Source organism: Xiphophorus couchianus, chromosome 22 (genome assembly GCF_001444195.1).
Source record: "Xiphophorus couchianus chromosome 22, X_couchianus-1.0, whole genome shotgun sequence".
Taxonomy (NCBI): domain Eukaryota; kingdom Metazoa; phylum Chordata; class Actinopteri; order Cyprinodontiformes; family Poeciliidae; genus Xiphophorus; species Xiphophorus couchianus.
The window spans coordinates 21,894,453-21,910,548 of NC_040249.1; the positions used below are offsets into that span (position 1 = coordinate 21,894,453).

The 16,096-nt window shown below is 38.2% G+C and overlaps 1 long non-coding RNA gene across 1 annotated transcript; it reads left to right on the top strand.

Moving 5' to 3' along the window:
* Window positions 1-2,324: 2,324 nt before the first annotated feature.
* On the top strand, window positions 2,325-4,877 carry LOC114137509 (uncharacterized). The gene is made up of 2 exons (XR_003594006.1): window positions 2,325-3,120; window positions 4,599-4,877. It is a non-coding gene; the product is annotated as an uncharacterized LOC114137509 (long non-coding RNA).
* The last annotated feature ends 11,219 nt before the right edge of the window (window positions 4,878-16,096 follow it).

Below are 16,096 nucleotides of genomic sequence, written 5' to 3' on the forward strand. Positions count from 1 at the left end.
AATCAGCCTTCCTTGTAATTTGCACATTTGGGCCAATGGGACATTATTCTGCAAATTGAATTTCAAATCAAACCTTTTAAGCGCGTTCATTTAACTCGCTATGTTCAAAATACTTGCCAATTTTTATCACGAGCGCCACCGCTCTCCAAACCTCGGTTTTCTCATTATCGCCTGGTTCAGATTCAGCTTCACTGTTTGCTTTACAAATTGGAGTAGACCACATTTTTTTCACACCACTGACTAATCAGAGTATAAAGCACAGGTGTTACTAATCATATTAACCATATGTCTGTTCTATTCAGTCTTCCACTACAGCGTGACAGTGAGCCAGCATGTGTTATACCTGCAGCTGCTAAAAGGACTGAAATCATCCTTCAGTTTATTAATTTCAACAGCGCTTTTCACATTGTGAGAAGAAGAGAAAAATGTCAGTGGAAAAGCACAGCTGCTGGTTCACTGCACCTGCACAGGGTGACAGGTGAATATGGCCGCTCACTCTGTTCAGCTTTGACATCTGCACTCCCACTAGAGGAAGACCTTGTGGTCAGTTGTTCAAATAGCTAAATTAGCACGCTTTGCCATTATTGTCTCATAGTCAATTCTGTGAACAAAATACTTCAGTTATTCTAAAACACATTGTGATTTGTGGATTCTCAGCCAGTTTGCACAGTTAGCTCATGTTTAGTCCCTGTGCTGCTTCTTCACAAGAGTCAAGAAAAAGTTTTAAAAGTCGACCTCAGTTCAAAAAGACTCATCACTGCTGCAAATAGTGGTGCAAATGTTGTGGTACGCCTCCAAAGAGGCCAAACTAACTTACAGGGAATGTTTCAGCAAGATATAACAGCTCGATTTAAGTCAAATATTCCTTATATTTCACATATAATAAAACATTTTTCTCATTTTATAAGTAAAACAATTCAACATTGAAACAAGTTCTTTATCATCAATATTAAGGAATTTTCTATTTAAACTAAGCTTGTTATAGCAAGTAATGTTTGTTTTGTCTTATTGCAAGAAGTATACAAGGAGATATTTACAATAAACTTGGAATGATTCTGTGCAGATCTCATTCACATTTAAAGAGTAGCACAGATTAATTTCACCAGACTGTTTGTGATGTATTTAAAACAAATTAAAGTAAAATCATTTTTCACTAATCAAAAAAATTTATGCAGACAAATTAAAATAGTCTTCAAATTAAAAACTTAACACTAACAAGTCATGTTTTATTGCTTTTATTTCAATTTGATATCACATAGCACCATAAAAATACTCTGTTAGATGCAAGAAGATTAGAGTGCACCCATTTATCAACTACACTAAAGAAGAGGGTTTTAAAAAGCAAAATAACAGTAAAAATAATTTAGGACTCGTATCATATCCTTGTAGCCTTGAATACAAATAAAATGATCTCCTTTTTTGTTTTCGTATGGGAATCAGGTAATTAGATTTCATTAAAATATTGTGTATTGTTTTGTTGTGACAATAGAATTCTTTTGCATTTTATGACAAAGGGGAGAAAAATTTTGTGACCCACACCTACTTTTTAACTTGACAGAAAAAGTTTGAACACCTCTGATTTAGCAGCCCATCGCTGGCGGCTGTCTTCCTGATATACTCCAGGATTCTTGCTGTTTCATCCTTCATAGCGGCGCTGATGCTGACTCATCATTTTCAAGTCCTTGACCTCCTGTGTTATTTGGCATACATTCCCAAGATAAAACCCTTGAAGCACAGTGAAGAGTCCCTTTGTCTTGATATGAAGGCTTGTGTCTCCTCTGTCGGCCAGGCTGGTAGAATAGAGGGGGATCTGATGAATGGCAGAGCGTATGTAGTGATGACTCAGGCCCTTTACAGTGGTTTTTAAGGGCATGTCTTGCCGTCAGTAAGGTTTCCTTAGAAGGTTAGCGACACCAGAGCAGATGATTCAGATGAGCCTAAGGCTACTATTTAAGCAACCAGGCAAATCACCTTCCTTCCAGTTTCATCTTTTGAATAGAAATATTCTCTGCTGTAATTTATGAAGGTGTCCCTCTAATTTTGTTATGACTGTTAATCCATTAGAATAGTCTTTTTTTTCTTATCAAACACCACTTTTTTTTTTTTTGATGGACACATGTCCAAAAAGTCAAACTTCCTGAAGACAAACCACAGAAGATGTTCCTGCAGTAATACCAGAGTGAGCATGTTGCAAGTCGCAATATGGCCAATATCCAGATGACGCCATGCTGTCTGAGGGAGGGAAATCACAGAAGCTGAGGTGGTTGTCATGGCACCTTCAATTATTTTGTTTCACACAATCAGCCAGTACAGATGGGGCTCTTTAACACATCTTATCAAATGTGCTTTTTTCATCTTGCTACAGAAAATGAACTCACTAAACGTATCTTTCTCTCTCTATGTCTTTTTCTGTTTCACACACACAGACACACACAAGTTTGTTTTTCTAGACCTATTATTACTTTATTAAATCAATCCTCCAGCTGCTGCTGGCATTTTCACTAAAACCAGGAAGATAGAGCACATCAGCCCAGTTCTAAAGTCCTTACACTGGCTCCGTGTATCTCAGAGGATAGACTTTAAGATACTGCTGTTGCTGAACGGCTTAGCACCACAATACATTAAAGATCTGTTGTTATTGTATCAACCTCCCAGTTCACTCAGGTCTCTGGTTCTAATCTTCAGAATCTTGAACAAACTTCCAGAAAACTGCAAAACAGCTGAAACACTGAGTTCCTTTAATCAAGACTAAAAACCCATTTGTTTATAGAGTTGGCCTTAATTAATAAAAACTGGAACACAGGTAAGATGTGATGTGATTTTTATTTGTTTACTGTGTTATTTTTCATCTTGTCCAACAGATTTAATTGACTCGAAATGTGTTTTACAAGTTGACTTATTGACTTTCCTTATCTGATACAATATTTCTTTGGACCTGTGAGCAAACATTACCAAATTAGAAGTACAAGCTGAGTGTATGTAACTCTGAACTGTTTTGTATGTGATATCTGCTGGCTTTGTCTGACTGCAAACCTTTTTTCCTCTGCAGACCTGCATCCAAACCTCTGGGGAGCTGGCCGGGCGGCAAAACCAGAAACTTCCAGCTTTGGGAACATAAAGGTTTTTAAAGTCGCTGCGGTATCCACAGTAACAAGCAGTACTAATTTCAAAGCTAGTTGCACAGTCAGCTTTGACCCTTGAATCTGCAGTCAGAGGATGCCCAGCATCACTACCTTATTAAAACAATTTCTCTCTCCCAGTTGGCCTGCTTTGTTGTTTATAGTTTTGTTCTCTCAGAAGTAACCCTGTAACATGGAGGATGAGCCCAAGCCAGCATCCGTGTATTTATGACGCTTGTTCTCCGTAATATGTCTGTCTCGCTCCGTGTGCATGTATTCTTTTGTGTGTGAGCTCTGTCAGAGCTCATGATGAGTCATGGCTCAGTCTGGAGCCTCTGCAACACGGCAGGGAGTTTAGAATATAGAGCAGATCCAGTGTTTCACCAACAGAGAGACGGGGAGACGCTCACACACAGGTTTGACAGGATGACTCTGCATTTATTATGTGTGTGCAAACATATTCGGTTGTGCATATCAAGGTTGTGTGGATAAATCATGTTTTTAAAGGAGCAGTATTATATTTTTAAAAATGACTTTACATCATGTTATAATGTTATTCCCTCATCAAGAAACATAACTGGAGTGTTTTGATTCTTTCATGTATGTTTGAGAAATCCTTGAAACGCAGTCCAGTGCTCCGACAACCGTTAACGCTTAATAGAGAAAATTTGATGTGATGGCTCGCTGAAGGCCGAGTGCTGAATAGAGCAAGAGCTTCTTAAAGCGACAAAGACCCAATTTGAAGGCGTTAAATTGCAAAGTCAAAATTGAAGGTGGCATGATTATTTACTTGATAAGATACTTATAAGATACTATGTAGCTGGAAAATAAATTACTGTCCCTGTAAAACATTCAAACATCATGTCAAATATTAGACGATAATAAAAACTCATGTGGATAATTCAAAGGGATTCATTCATAGTTTTGTTTTGCTGAAAAAAAATTGTAAAGATTGCAGTGGATACAATGCACTTTTAAAAATACAAAATTCCTTGCCACATGATGTAACGAACTTCCAGTGAGCAATAAGAATTCTCATGGACACAATCAGACTCTCAGATATTATAGTAATACCTGATTTCCCACAGCGGAGAATCGTATGGTCAGTCCTTCGTCCTGTAATATGCAGCAATTTGATCTTATTCACTTTTTTACTGCAACCGTCAAGAGACTTCCACATCCCTGATTAATTTGACTAAGGCTGAGTCTGAGTGAAGAGCACAGAGCTACATTAACGCAGTTTCCTCTGTTGTATCTTCACCATTTTCCCCTGCACAGTATTTGAGTTTGATCTCCCTGTGACTAAGGAGCGTGTTTTCCCTTTTCTCCACCCCTGCACCTCTAGAGACTGCAGTGGGCTCTCAAAAGAACAGCATTGTGTGATGTATATTTCAGTGACTTCCCTCACCAAACCCCATCTTAAAGACCCATCTTATTTTCTTTTCCCTCTGCCTTTCTGTTTTCCATCATCTGTTGCAGTGGTGGTTATGCAGTCGTGACCTGGGTTGGTGAGTTTTCACTCTAACTTTCTGCTGCTGCCCTGATCAATGACTTGGATTTAAGCTATTTGATGTCATACATCAAAGGTGAAATAAGGAGTTTACAGGAGGAACTGTCTCCAATTTACCCAGGTGAGTTTCCATAGCATCCTAAATCTATTTGAGTAAAGCTGCAGAGTTAATTCATATTTGACAAAAAGTCTGTCTCAAAGAATAAAGCTGTATGTCCTGCAAAAACACAGTTTGGTACATGACTTAAGTCAAGAAGTCTGCTCATATTTACAATAGAAAAACTTTGCATTCATTTTTGCTGGAAAAACATTTTTGTCCTGAGATGACATTTGTTGTGAATTGGCTGAATTGAATTGAATTATATGAAAACCCCTTTCGGGCTGCACAGTGGCGCAGTTGGTAGAGCTGTTGCTTTGCAGCAAGAAGGTTCTGGATTCCCAGCCCAGGGTATCTTTCTGCTTGGAGTTTGCATGCTCTCCCTGTGCATTCATGGGTTCTCTCCGGGTATTCCGGCTTCCTCACACCATCCAAAAACATGACAGTTAGGTTAATTGGTCTCTCTAGATTCTCCCTGTGTGTGTATGGTTGTGTGTCCTGTTTCTGTGCTGCCCTGCGACAGACTGGCGACCTGTCCAGGGTGAACCCCGCCTCCCACCTGGAACGTTAGCTGGAGATGGGCACCAGCAACCCTCCTGACCCCAGTAGGGACAAGGATGTTAGAAAATGGATGGATGGATGGAAAACCCCTTTCACACAATCACTTATCCACCTTGGATTTCTATAGTGTTAGAAATATATGTAAGGTTAAGTTATTAACACTTGTTTCTACAAGTGCTGCATTTTATAAACATAATACACACTTACTAGGCACAACATTATGGCCACCTACCCAATAGGGTGGTTTTTCTTGAGGCTTGGACTTTACGAGACTGAATGTGACATTGTATCTTGCACCAACATGTTAACAGCAAATCCTCAAAGTCCTGTAAGAACTGACCCCTCCATGCATCACTCTTGTTTCTCCACCACATTCCACAGATAGCTGATTGGATTGAGATTTGGGGACTTTGGATTACAGGTTTATCCTGGTAAAACGGGCCACAGACATTTGGGAATGCAGTTTCCATGAATGAAAGTCCAGGTGTGCAGTACCGGTCAAAGTAACATCCACACTGATGGCTGGAGTTAATGTTTATCCAAAAGACATTGCACACATCATCACACTGCCACCACCACCCCGTTTCTTCTGATGGCACATCCTGGTGTCGTGTGTTTCCAGTAAAGTTGTGGAACAGTGACAATGTTCCCCAACTTCAAGCTCTGCACCGGTAAAGATTGTATCACCTGTTCATATTAAGATAGTTAGTTTGCATTTCTATTTGCTAGAAATGCCAGTATAATGATAAAGTTGAGTATGATTTTCTATAAAAGCATCTAAATTTTACTGTCCATAATATATGGTTGCACTAGTACTGAATAAAAATATAAGCAAATTCAGTGCTTACATTTAAGTCAACACATAAAAGCAGTTAAATCAAATTGTATCATCTATATTAATCTATGAGTTTATCATGCCACTTTTGCATAAAAAGCATAAAGAAATGTCATAAATTGTGTGTTAGGTAAAATAAAATTTTATTTTTGTATGTTTGGACAGTTTTTTCACACATTTTACGAGCTAAACTTATTTTGGGGGTGGAATATTTTACCAAGTAATTGGGGTGCAATCAGAAAGTTTTCATTGCTGTAAATTTCATAAACACCACATCTATATCTCAGGGTGATTAAGGATCCACTCAAAGGATGGAGTACATCTCTGAATCATGTACAGGGCTGTGTTAATTAGCAGGTTTCAGAAAGCTTCTTTCAAAAGGAGACTTTCAACAGGACATTATTTCAGTCTGGACTCTGCATGACCTCATGCTTATTTACAGTCCATTGCAATCAGACATTAATGCTCCTCTGAGATTTGAGATAATTTGGTGTCTGTAAATAATGTCTAATGTAATGCACACACAAAAGCCAATATTTGGCATTCAGTGACATTTTTGTTGCATTATAATCACTCTATATAAATACAGCGTATATAAACCAATCTCAGGAGATTATACAAACATCATCACAAACCAAAACAAAAACCTTCTTTAGATGAAAGTTTAACTTTTATTTTATTTTATTTTATTATTCTCCCATCACAGATTCTGTTGTTTCTTTTTATTTGTTTGCTTTTGTTGCTAAAATCAGAGTATGGTTCAGCAGGGGCTGTTCACTGTGAAGGACAGAATAAAAGACAAAAAGAAAATAAATTCCTTACAGTAAACAAAAAAGTTGAGAGAGAAAATTAAAAAGTTTCAAAGTGCACTCACCTGGAAAAACCTGTACAACCTGCAGGAGAAGACAGGAAGTATCATCAATATCATACTGGTGCTGTTGATATTATATCAATCCATCCATTGATGGAAAATTATACATCATTCTCAAAATGTTTTACAAATAAAAATCAGGTTTTATTAGCCATTGTTACTTGGTAACAATGATTAAATAATAAATCATGTAATAAACATAACTCTATCAGAGATTCCTTGGACAATATTAATGAACATTACCATAACTCTATCACTTAACATAGTACATTACAAAATATGGAAATGTCAAAGGAGTGTGCATACTTTTATCAAAAGCAGTGACAGTGAATTCATCATAGGATTTGCTAACGACATAAAGTGTAAAACAGTGAGGGGAAAAGCTTTTAACTAAGCACCCACCGTTTATTAATCAGCATCATCAACAACATCACATTATATTTTACTGTTTGCATATCTTTACTTTGTTTTTCAAAAGTTTGCATAATGATGCTTTCCTTACATTTTTGGCCTGTGCACTTTGATGATCAGTGCAGATTTTTTTTGATTTTTTTAAGTTTTACTTCTCTGCTCCATCAGAAGAGTTGCTATGAGACTTGTCAAATTGAGCTCTCAGATCCCCCTGATCAGAACAGCGTGGGAACACATGGATGCAGAGACTTACATGAAAGCTGTGCTGGGGAACCAAAATGTCAGCGGCATGCCTGTAGTGTATTAACTCGCATTGATTGGATGGATATTTTTTGCTTCCAAATTTACAGAGAATAGTGCAAAAATCTCTGGTTTTTTTTTAATGCAGACTGTTTATATTTAAGTAGTCGGACTGTGTTTAAGCTTTGCATTTTAACAAGCTCTGAGTTTTGAGAGTAAGAAAATATGTTTTGGAAAGGTAGACAGAAACAGTCAATTTGAACAGACTTACAGTTAATCATGCCATGGAGGAGTGCATTACTTTTTATTCTACAGGTCAGAGTGTAATCAGGCTTGAACTCATAAAATTGAACTTAAGTGTTAAAACAATTTAATTAATTTGAGTTAATTTATGATTTTACAAGAATAGGTGATGACTTTTTCACTTAGGGCCTGGTTGGCTTAGATGCTTTTTCCCTTAATAAATGAAATCACAATTTAAAAATTGTTTTTGTATTTACTCAGGTTACTCATTAACCTGAGTAACAAGAAAACAACTCCAGTATTGGGTTTTGTAAAAATTCAGATATGTCTACAAAAGAAGAGAAGAATGATTAATTTTCTATTCATAGAACATTACCTAATAAATCTGAACAATCTCTTTGAGACGCAACAATTTCATGTAGTCAAAGCAGAATAATATGACACAAAATGGAAACACACTGTTTATCAGTTCCACTGCTAATCTGGTGATTTTGTTTGCATGGCACCATTTATTTCTTTTTCCACTGACTTTCACACCAGAAAACTGCTGCAATCTGAGCAACAACTTGGCACTGATCTGTTCTCTTGCAGTTTACCTTGAAACTATTTGAAACCAAGTTCTGCTGAGCACCACTACAATGAGCCCAAGTACAATCATTGACTTTTGTTTCCACAAAAGCAAATATAAAGTGACTGAGAGTGCCTATCACTTACATGCATGAAAACCAACCAGAAGGGAAAGTTCAAGCAAACATAAACAATAAAATCTTAAAAACAATCCCTGCCATTGTGACTGTTTGATTTTTCTTCACCTGCTCATTCAGCATGTTTTGGGGATCACAGGATCAAACATGTCAGACTAAAACCTGCAAATTAAATCCAACTCTGATGTTTCAGAATAAATGCTATAATCTTTCAGAGGATGACCGTTTACAAATGCCACCTGATCAGAATGAGTCATGAGCATCTTTGTGATGGAATTGACCCATTTAAAATACAAACCAGAATTTGTTAGATGTTTTTTCTCAGTGCATCTTATAAAACCTTTATTTCGTGAAATTTATCAGTGAAAATGCATACTTCATTATCTGCTTGACATTTCATTGTCAGTATGTATTTGTTTGAGAGACAGAGAAAAAAATACAACTGTTTAGTATCTCTAAATTACAGATGGAGGAAGGACTGAAAGACAGGCAGAAGAAATATTTTATTTTGCATCCAAAAACAACCTAAATTGAATTATAATTTAAAAACTCTATCTCCTCACACTAAACGTTTTTTTTTTTGTAGTCACATAACAAAGGTGTCAACATAATCTGAGAATATAAAAATGTGGGCTGTATTATTACCGGTGTTGACAGTTTTGAACTTTTTAACTTCTGAGCGTTGTGAAGCCAACTTTAGAGACAAACGTTACACACACGTTTAATCCGCCATGTGTTCTGATGCACAGAAACAAATCCGATGTCGTTTCGTCTCTGCCTCTGTCACTCTTGGCTGTTGCCATCTCGACAACAAACTAAGTGAAATTTGGCAGCCGCGGGGCTGTGCTTTCCTCACCTCGCTGAATCATGATCTATGATGTTTACACAGCCATAAAATCCCCTCCAGAGGTGAAATGCTCGCTGTTTCCCTTAATTAAGAGCAAGCAGACATAAACACAGACTACCACGCACATCTCGGGCACACACATACTCACGCAGGGAAACATAACACATGCATGATTTAACACCCGCGCAGACATAGAGGTTAAAAAGCCGTGCCTCGTACAAAGTTGCAGAAAATGCACAAATTCAGTCACCGCATATTTGTTTTGCTTCAGGGGAAGGAAAAGTAGATATCAGATTCCGTCTACATCAGGTTTTACATTCATAATCATCAAGAAGAAATTTAGATGAGACAGATGTCTCCCTTGGTGCTCTTTACACTCGAAACACTTAATGTCAGGATGACAATCAATAAATAAAACTTTAATTTTCTTACTCAGGTAATTCTAAGTGCCCTTCTCCTTACTTTAGTTCAGAGAAACTCAGACTCCTGGGGACAGTAAAATCAGAGACTGTGTAATAAACTGGAGCATAGATTAGAAAAGTGTTGAGAGCTATGATTTTATCGTCAGTGTTAGTAGTGAGGCGTACACACTGCACAAACCCGGACATCACATAGACTCAAGAGAATAAATCCCACTAAAAACAGTCCACTGTAGATTAACTTGTCACTAAGGGCTACAGTCCTTTAGTGCTCGTCTTATCCCCGAGCAGATTGGCCTGTTCGCTGCTGCTTGTTGTTTAGTGAGCTCTTATCTGCTTCTCTGAGCAGAGGCAAGTCAAACATCCATGGAAACACGTGGCTACTATCAACAACATCCTCCACTGAAAAAATATGTACTTGAAGCATTGTTTCATTTGATAACTTTTTTCAATTTTACCACAAAGCAGTAGGTACAGTCACAGTAAAAACAGAAAGCATGCAGGGGATTCAAAACATACATTATCTGATTATTACAAGTCAAGGTCGTTACTTTTTAAAGTTTGTTCAATAAGTTACAGTTGTAGAGATAAACTTTTTTGGGGTTATTTTTTAAAACTTTTTCAGAGGAAAGCTGAAATACTCTGAAACTATTTAGATTTTATCAGCATGTCCTAAAGCAGGAATTCTCAACTCCAGGCCTGGAAGGCCATCGTTCTTCAGGTTTTAGATGTGTCTGTGCTTCAGCACACCTGAGTCAAATAATCGGGTTATTAGCAGGACTCTGGAGAACCTGACTACAAAATCAGGTGGAGATTCAGGTATTGGATCAAAGAGTGTCCAACCAGGGATGTGTCCCTGCTGCTTTACAGGGATACATCCAAAAATGTGCACGTCTGGATTTAAGGACCCCTATTCTAGAGTTTCAAAGAAGCTATTACAGAACCAACATGAGATTTATTTACCAGTTTCAGCATTGTTACAACTCTTCTAAATACTGACACATTTCAGCTTATTCACTCCAGAGAAATATTTCTCCATTGTTTACCAACCTACGTCCGAAACACCTGTTAGTTTTTGACTCATCTGTCTGGCCTTTTGTCTGTTTTTCTTTTCCGTGTGTTCCTCTGATTGTGAGTTCTGTTTTCCTTGGTTGAACATGATAAGATGAATTGGGATGTTACTGGTCAACCCTCATTTGCTTTGCTCTCAACACAATAGCAGGATGTGATTTCCCCTAGTGGCAGTCTTAAGCCTTAAGCAGGCTGGACTGCAGAGTTGTGGCCTTTATGATCCGACAATGACCAACATAAATAACATAAAGACTATCCAAGTTGAGGAAAGCGTTACACCCCATATTTAGAGTCTATGAATAGGCCTTTACCCCAGACATGCTTCTTTCTAAAAAACATTTTACATATTGCATTCAGTTTTCAAGAACAACAATTTAAGGAAGCAGCATATTTACTCCTTGTTCATGTACATTCTTTTCTAAGATATTCTACCTGTGGGCTTCAGATTGCCATTTGCAGGTCAGCCCTTCCCTTGGCCAAGGATTGAACCCTGCACAACTGGCTCCATGAGTGACGCCAGGGAATCTACGTCAACATTTTGCTTGGCGAGTTTCCAGTGTCATGAACTGTGGGGAGTGCAGAGGAATGGAATGAGGGGGGGAAAAAAAGACCAGGAAAGAGAGCAAATATTTTTAACTACTGCAGTGCGTCACAGTAATATATGGGCCCATCTGCTGAGGACAAAAGCATTTAAACAGAGAACTGTCATCTGCCAGGATCAGATCCTGACATCATCAAAACAATCCATTTCCCATCTTATTACGATTCTATTATGACCACAGAAGGTGAAAAATAACTCTATGTATTTTGTTTTTATAGCATTTCTTTACTGCATACATAAACAAAAGAGGCCAACATGCGGGACATGCTTGTGTGTGTGAGTCGTTCCCTGTCAGGAGACTGTTGATTCAGCTGGAGTCTGAACGCCTGACAGCCAACTGACATCCTATGTCACCGGGTGCTGCTGCACAATCATGACTCAATAAGCGCAGGAAATCAGGGGAGCGCAATAGCGTGAAACACACACACACACAAACACACACACACACACCCACACGCAGAGAGATTAGGGCTAGTGTAGAAGAGAGAGCAGCTGAGCAGAGGTTAACCTGCCTCAGGGGGTTACTGGCTTCAACTTACATCCAAGGCCTCCCTGCAGATTACAGTTTGTGATTATGAGAAACCCTTCAGGGTGAGCAGGTTTTAACTGGGGTTAATCTGCTCTCCAAAGGAACATTCTGTCAAAGAAAATCAAAACATAAGCTAGTATTTATCCTAAATCATCTTCAGACACACAGGTTGTTTTGCAGTGTGACTCCTTGTGGTGAATGTGCATTGTTTAAACAAACAAAAAAAAAAACAACACATTGGCCATCTCCAAAATCTATAAACGCAAATACTAAATTTCTAGCAGCACATCTGATTATCATCAGTTCATCGTTGAAATGGGGGAAACTCCAAAGCCCTGTGTCTTGATTGATCTCTGGTAGTTTAAATTTCACTAATGCTCATTTCTGTTGCTGGCAACTAATGGTGGAATAAAAACAGATCAATCTGGGAGGTCATTTCTGCCCCGGAAATGTTCTGTCTATTTAGGATGAAAATCCCTCCAGTTGTGCTTCGTCATCACTTCCACCAGAGTCATCCCCCATTGGACTGTTAAATAATGCACCCACATGGCTCACCGAGAGGTGAAGAGAAAGGACATAAACACAAACTTACCCAACTCACTCAAGTTTTCCCAGGGTTTCACTTTCCACAATTTATTCTGTTACAGCTCAATACGTCCTGATGACGTCATTACACCATCATGTGACTCCCTCCCTTCACTGGTCTTTACAATTTAACTTTCCCTGGATTTCTTCTAATAATCTAAATCAACTGAAAAGCATAAAATCCCTTTAAAAACACATCCAGGCTTCAGAAATACTCCCTGAGCTCCACTTACTTCAGACTTTCTTTTGGACAGCTTCCATAAAAACAGGCATCAGCAATTCACTATTGCACTTAGTGTTTAAGAACCACAAATTCACCTGGTTTCATTGGTTTATTCCTGCTCTTGGACCTGTTATGAATCATGACAATTTTTTTTACAAATTGTACTTTTACTGCAGACAGAAAACTATAACCCACGTAGGAGATTAGAATGAAGTATTTTTCTTTTATCTATTGAACAACTTAAATAGGATGGAAAAATCAAAGTCAGACGTGTTTACCTGGACGTTACCTTGCATTTTATGAGATTTAGGTGTTTATTTCATGTGAGCAATTAATTGGAGATCAAGCCATTAGAAATTTGGAGTAAGTTCCCAGCGTGTTTGAGCAGCTTTTTATTGAATTTCTGTGAGAGTAGGATTCTGCATCTCTTTTTTTATTTGTGATTTCAGGTTTAAATCAAGCCTGCATCCTAGAGTTTAATGGATGCATGAATCAGGTGAGACGATGTTGCACACTCTTACATTGGTATAGCACTAACCTCTCCCGTCTGTGCTATTTATTGTAGATTTTTGTTCAATTTTTTAGACAGATTTATTATTCAAAATTTGTGTAATAGTTCATAATTTGCCAAAATTCACATGGTCTGGTGTAGCACATACAGTACATGCAGCAGCTATCAAATTTAAGAACCTTTTCCATAAATAGCATGAGATGTAATTGATATGAAACTTGTTCCCATCATTTTCTGTTCTTTCACAACTTTTCTAGTTTTGTGAATCATTCCTGAAGATTTTTATTTAGCTTTTTCTCCATTCTTTGACTTGTTGTCCTTACCATAATGTCACTTCCTGTAAGTGTGTTTTTTCTGTGTATCCCACACAGTTCACAATTCAGAGTGGGTGCAACAAAGTGCAACAAAACCAACAGCTGCCAGCCTCCTAGTGACCTTTGAGCAGAATCACTGTTGGAGCAGAACAGCTGGTTATTCCTCACTCTGAGAGAAAGACAGACGTGACGGGACCCTGGAGCAGAAACTCAAGTCAGTTCCCAGAGAGCAGACAGCCGTGTTTGACCCAGTAAACCTTTCCAAGTCAATCCATGATGGTTGCGCTTGTTGAGAGCTGACAGATTAAAGATGATTCTGAACCTGGTTTTCATTTTCCTCAAAACCTTTAACCCACAGGTGCCAAACTCCAGTCCTCAAGGTCCGGTGTCCTGCAACTTTTAGGTGTGCCTCTGTTTCACCACACCTGAATAGAATAATTAGGTCATTAGCAAGGCTCTGGAGAACTGATCTACACAAGGAGGAGGTAATTAAGCCATTTCATTCCAATGTTTTGTATCTGTGGCACATCTAAAAACTGCAGGACCGGCCCTTGAGGACTGTAGTTTGACACCCCTGATTTAATCCATCAGATTAATGTTAGGCATACCTAAGAATCGTAAGCTTCTGAGAGGCCAGTACATTTTTGATGAAAATTGAATTTCTAAAATTATTTTGTTTTTATTTAGTTATCTACTAATGACACCTATCCTTTCTAGCCCTTACAAGGGAAGTATTGTGAGTTTTCCAGGCACATATTGTGATCTTATAGCATAATCAGTTTATCTTCAGTTGTTATAAAAATGCTACATATATGACTTAAAAAATAATCTCTTTAAAAACTTCTGCTCTTTCTGATACTCCACTTTCATCAAAACTTTTTAACAACGATTTTACATGTGTTGCACTGAATAGTAGTTCATAATGAGCTCAGCGAGGCACAGTTCCACCGGGTGTTTGCTAATTGCTGCTGGCTAGTCTGAAGGAGCTGAGTGGGGGATTTTTGGACGAGAGCTGTCCTGTGAGGCGGAAGCTTGGAAACTGCAGCTTTGAGGAAGAGCTGTGCCTGTACACAGCTAATTGGTTGCCATGGAAATGAAAGGATTTCTCAAACCTTCATGAAAGAATCAAAGCAACACTCCAGGTATGTTTTTGAAGAGGGAATAACATTATAACATGAAAAGTTCATAACAGTAAATTTTGCAAATTTACTGCCCTTTTGACAGTCTTATAATTAGTCTTAGTGCTCTTGTTTGTTTCTTTTTCAATGAATTGATCAAGAAACTCACTTTATTTTGGTTTTTGAACAGCCTGTGTTTAGCAAGGGGTTTCTGTGGCTACCAACACTCTCATGGATTCTTCCAATCCTGCGCCTTTAATGCTGACAGGAAATAGAAAAGTGATGTCTCTGTTGGGAGGCCATGTCAAGGATGAGTGCAAGGAATTAGGGATGGTTAAAGAAAAGAAGGCCTCATTGACTGCACGTTGTCATGCAGCAGGAATCACATCTAAATGTTCACTGTAAGCCACTCTCACCAACTACACAGAGACAGCTCCGCAACCAGCTAAAGCGTGTCTTTTTAATAGCAAAGGAGGCAAAGAGGAAAAAGAGAGATCTACTGACAGGCGTGAAATATCTACTGTGGGAGATCTTCAGCTCTGAGATGACCTGTCTCACTGCTGTGAACAAGTAGCAATTATTTTACAGAAAGGGGCATGATAGGTCAGGATATGGGAGCCCAGCTTGTTACCCCGCGCTATTCTAAGTTTACAGCCATCAAGGGCAGAGTTCATGAGAAAGCCAGCACACCCCAGGGCTTCTTTTTTTTTTAGATTCATCCCTCACACAATGCATCTTTGTTGGGTGTAAGTCCAAGATACATTTAGGGATATCTACAAATGTTGTTTTGTGCATCCTTTTTATTTTTTGTGTAAAAGATGAGAGACTGGGGGAACGATGGGGAATTCCCTGGTCTCCTCAACAGAATCTCAAACTGTCCCTTAATATCCAGATCAATAATAATAGATCACACTGGTGGAAGTGTTTTTTGACATGACTGTCTCATTGTTTCTCTGCACATATGTATTCTGCCCTTTCCCAGCTCTGTGAAGGAGACATTGCTACATGCAATCCCAGAATAACTCAAGATAAGCAAAGGGCAGCAGGGAAGTTTTTCTTTATTATTGAACAAAGCTGCAAAAATAGATTTTTAGTGAGATCGCCACAGAAGGTTTTCCTTTTCTCTTTTACACCTTGGGATTAGTGTGATATGTTTCAAAATATTGTTTCTCATTGCAAAGAAAAAAAAAAGACTGATTGTTTTCATTGTAGTTAAGAAAAATAATTTTTGGATTGGAAACATGATAACATGGGTTGTTGATGTTATTCTTTTGCTTTCTTTTCATT